General features: G+C 42.5%; 1 long non-coding RNA gene across 1 annotated transcript; it reads right to left on the bottom strand.

The window, feature by feature from the left end:
- Positions 1-1,792: 1,792 nt before the first annotated feature.
- Positions 1,793-3,448, bottom strand: LOC115915916. Its single transcript, XR_004061549.1, has 3 exons — positions 3,375-3,448; positions 2,638-2,713; positions 1,793-1,856 (listed from the first exon to the last, which is right to left on the bottom strand). It is a non-coding gene; the product is annotated as an uncharacterized LOC115915916 (long non-coding RNA).
- Between the last annotated feature and the right edge of the window lie 1,627 nt (positions 3,449-5,075).

Genomic DNA, 5,075 nt, shown 5'->3' with positions numbered 1-5,075 from the left:
ATATTTTTATATCTATAATTTTCATATTTATAATTTGTTCTATATTACACGAGAACATACCTGCTCCTGCCCCGCAGTGGGGCTCCGTCTCCTGGGGACCTTGGGGTGCCCCCAGTGGCATCCGAGCCCCCGAGTCTTCACCCCCTTTTCCTCTACTTAGAAACCACAGTGGAACTTTTTTCTGAAAACAAAGACATTGCCTAAATCCTCTCCCTACGTCCTAGACAGAGAGATATTCAGTTATTAGCTGACTGGGCAGCAGTTTCTTCAATACAATGATCAACAATATGTAAACATTTTAGCTACAAGCAAGTAGGCAAATCTGAACAAGGTACTGGTGGCCAACCACTGAAGTTATTTTGAAGCCATTTTTTAAATAATAAAATATTGATACCACAAAAATCAAGCAAAACGCTAACTACTGGCTAAGAAAAAATAACTTTGGACAACAACAACATTCCAACGACACAGGCTTTTTCCCAATGTCATACCTTATTAACTACCTCTCTTGGGAATTCTCATCCTGTATCCCAAAAGGAATAAACACCTCAGAGTGTCCTAAAGCAAAAAGTAGCACACACGAGCTCCTCACACTCCTAGGAAGTCAGCAACAAATTCTGCAAAAATTTGGGAGGGTCTGCAAAAAAACTTTCAACTGATGAATTGAACTGATTTTAAAGGGATGTTTTCTAAGCACAGAAGCACAACAAAGAACAAGCAGAAACAATTCTTAAAAACCTCTGCAAGTTTTATTTAGCATCTATGCGACTGATTTCCACCCTGTGGCTTCTCACTTTGATTTGTCTGTAGGTTCAGGAAGATGAGAACGCACACTCTGCCTTCCCTGAGCCCCCACAGCAGCTGAGTGCTGCTCAGTGTGTTCAGATCACCAGGAACTGGATGACACGTACCCGGATGGACTGGAACTCCTCTGCTGGAGATTCAGGAGACGAGAGCAGGGACGCGCTGACCGAGCTGTCGCCCCAGTTCTATTTCTTTGTGACGAGCAGCTGTTTGTTCCCAACAGCTGCAGCAATCCTCAGCTCGCTTCCGTGGTGAGTACTGACGGCACACCAATGGCAGCCCGAGGAAACAATGTTCCAGGCTCCAAGCGGCTGGGACAGGGTCTGATTTTTTGTTTTGTATTTGTAGGATGATTAGTACAACAGGGCTCCGATGGATGACTTGGCAACACAGAATTAAAAACTCCTAGGAAAAGACAAAAGCCTATCACCCTTCCGAATCTACTTTTAATCCAAAAGCACGGATTGTCGCTATACTGCACCTTGCAGCTTTTCAAAGCAGCTTACTTCTGAAGACCAGGAAACATTTATTTCTACAAAAACAATGGGCAACACCCAGGCTCATCTAAGCACTGCTGTTTAATAGGGGATCTGCCAGCAAGCCAGTCCAGCTTAAAGCGTGCTTTATTTCAGTCTAACATCCCCACAAAATTCTTCCCACATGTCCCAACCCTGAAATCTTGTTTTTCCCTAAAGCTTCTCATCGTTAGCAATTTCCAAGTAACATGGTTTTTTTACAACATTCAAAAATGTCATGCTGGCCTGTACTAGAGAGTAATTTTCAAATATAAGCTTAGCAAAGTTTGAAGTGACTTGTCCAGAGAAAAAACCTACAAGTGAACACCTACACCCCCCTAAAAAGAGCTAACAAGCCCCTGGCAGCTACCAGCATCAAAGCACAGTGGATGTTTCTAATGCAGGATAAGGATAACAGTATCACCTTTTGTTCTCTCCAGTTTGTTTTCTCTGCAGTCATATTTTTTTACGATTTTTTAGTCTCTGTATCTTTTCGGGCAGCACTGAGCCTGACGACCAGGACACGAGAGTCTTTCCCTGCCGGATGGAGAGAACCAGGAAAAAAGTTAAAAAAAGAACAGGGTAGTTTGAAATTAATACTTCCAATGAGAAGCAGCACCTAACCAACAGAGCAAAAGCAAACAAAGCACGGTACCTCCCTGGGGACAGCAGACTTACAAACTCTCCAGGATTTACAGTTCCAGTGACCAACCCCTTCAGGACAGCAGCCAAGCGTCCCATTAGGTGCTGCTGCGCGCCAAGAATGATCTGAGAGGTTCCAAAGAGTGAAATGCACAATATTTTGCAAAGGCATAAAATCTTGCAAAATCACAAAAATACAATAGATATAAACTACAGGGCAAGAGTACAAGTGTTAACTTTAGGAGCTGGAACCATCCAGCTGAGCAACTGATAAGTGGATCCTCAACAGAGTTTGAGCCCTTCAGGACACAGAAGGGTTTTCCCCAGCAATGTCACAGACTGAGTTTTGATATAAGTACACGTGCCAGATCCTCAGAAACGTCACCCATTCTCCAGGTGTCTGGAGAGAACCGCAAATGGCTCTCACGTAGTCTGAGCCAGTTCTGTCAGGTCTCAGGGTGAATTTCACCAGATGCAACCAAACTGGGCAACTCCCGGTGAGACAGAAGGAACCCAAAGCTTGTTTTACCCAGAGCTTGGGTAAGCAGAGCTCCAGCAAATACTGAGGAAACTGACACAACAGGGTAAAAAATAATAAACCTACTTTTTTTTTTTTTTTTTTTTTTTTTTTTAATTCAGATGAGGAAAACAATTAAGGAGAAGGTGAAAAACTCACCATTACTGAATATTTCATCATCTGTAAGCTGACCATCCTTAGCATAGAGGACTCCAAATTTAAAATTCACCGATCCCTGGGAAATAAAACCAAATATGATAAACAGTCAAACGCAGCAGACATAAAAATTTGTTTCCTCTAAGGACTTTCAAGTATGTATGTATCTTTGTATATAACCTACGCATTAGAACATACACTTTATACCATCTCCTGATACATAGCAGTTTACCTTTAAACTTTGATAGTAGAGCATAAAATTATTAACTGGAATTGGTGATCTATTATTACTAAGTTGGTGCTTAAAGTTATTTCTGCTGTCATGTTCAAAAAAACATGAATTTTTTTTACTGTAATGAGCAATTGATTTCAAAGTCATCATAAGCCCATCAAAATCCAAAGCTGTAGTCACTGGACGGGTCTGTGAGCTAGAAGTAGTTCGGCTCATACTTACCTCTTGCTCTTCCAGAACCAACAAATCCTGTAAACAAAACCAGTATCTTTGGCCCACTCCTATTAAAGATTCTACAAGGATGATGGTTTTATTTGTGTTTAGAAGTTATGATTTGAAATGGCCAGTTCAATGGATAAAGACAGTTTAAGTAGTATTACATTATTAGTATTATTATTATTATTATTTGCTACTGGAAGAAACAAACCAGTAGTATCTCTACTTAATTACTTTTATTTCCAGAAAATAATAAAGAAAAAGACTCAAACAAAAAACAGCCACTTCCTACCTTTTGTATCTCAGGATGAAAAATGGCTCTTGGGCTCCTCTCCAATTGATCAAGACCCAAAGCACTGAAAGGCAAATGAAATAGTGCTTGATAGAAGGGCAAGTGCACATTTCAACGCTGAACCAACCACCAACTGATTGCAGTCACAGCGGTTACAGAATGAATCGTTCCAAGAGCCTCTGTTCAATGGAATGCTTTGTGGAACTGCCATTTCTTTCCCAAAATTCTAAATTCCAACACATTCTAAACTCATTTTGTATTTTAAAAACAGAAATTAGTAAGGCTCTGTGTGGAGATCAGGTTTAAACGTATTTCCTTCTAAAGCACAGAGCTCTGTTCCATCACCCTTCACTTTGGATCCAGCTTGCAAACTGATAGAAAACAGCACCTTACCACTCTTCTGCCTTTTCCATTCACATTAATATTGCAAGAGAAGGAGTTTTGGACCACTTTCTTTTGCTTCATGCAAAACACTCTGCAGACCCTTACCACTCTCCTGCCTTTTGCATTCACATGAATATTGCAATAGAAGGAGTTTTGGATGACTTTCTTTTTCTTGGTGCAAAACACTCTGCAAACCTTTGTGCAACATCTAGAATACGATAGATGTTTTCGGTCCTTGGCACAGTTTCTCCTGGCGAGACATAGTGGGAAAGCTTTTTGCTAAGATGTAGGTGACAAGAGACGCTAAAGGCCAAGAACGAAGCAGCACAGCACTGGCATTGTGGGTGCAGCTTGCAAACTGATAGAAAACAGTACCTTACCACTCTCCTGCCTTTTGCATTCACATGAATATTGCAATAGAAGGAGTTTTGGGCAACTTTCTTTTCCTTGGTGCAAAACACTCTGCAAACCTTTGTGCAACCTCTAGGACACGATATGAGATGTTTTTCTGTCCTGGCACAGTTTCTCCTTACGACATAGTGGGAAAGCTTTTTGCTAAGATGTAGGTGACAAGAGACGCTTAAAGACGAAGATACGGAGCTCTCCGAAACTAAGCGCCGGTCCCGGGCGTCTTTCGGCAAAAGCCGCACTCCGGAGCGCACCGCGAGCGGCACAATGCTCTGCCACTGGCAAAATTCTTTGCACGAGCAGCACAATTCTCTGCGCATTTGGCACCATGCTCTGCACGATCGGTACAATGCTCTGCGTGGCCGGCACAATGCTCTGCACGCCCGGCACCATGCTCTGCACGAGCTGCACCATGCTCTGCACACGAAGAAGCCGTTTCTTTGCCTCAGGGACAGGGAGAGTTTGGCGGCTTCCGAAAGGCGAAACGGAGCTGCACAACACTTGCATTGTGTGCGCTGTTTGCTAACTTATAGAAAACTGTACCTTACCACTCTCCTGCCTTTTCCATTCACATTAATATTCGAATACCAGGCGTCTTGGAGAACTTTCTTCTGCTTTTGCCATAACTCTGCGCACCTCCGTGCAACCTCTAGAACACGATGGGAGATGTTTTCAATTTGGACTGCCTGGCTAAACTAACTAACAAGCAGGAGCCAAAGCAAGAGCAAAGCACCAGGTAAGCAGTTGCAAGAGCAAAGTGAAAGCAAGCGCAAAAAGCAAAAGCTGCACTGTGTACTGCCCCCGTCTTTGTGTCTCACTGACTGTTGGAGGAGGGAGTAGACTGATGACTGATAACGAAACAAAATAAAGCTTCACTCTTCAGAGCCAGTTTTGAAGGTATAGATCATA

Source organism: Camarhynchus parvulus, unplaced genomic scaffold (genome assembly GCF_901933205.1).
Source record: "Camarhynchus parvulus unplaced genomic scaffold, STF_HiC, whole genome shotgun sequence".
NCBI classification, from domain to species: Eukaryota; Metazoa; Chordata; class Aves; order Passeriformes; family Thraupidae; genus Camarhynchus; species Camarhynchus parvulus.
Note: the sequence above shows the minus strand (reverse complement) of the source record. Positions and strands in the feature narration are given on the sequence as shown.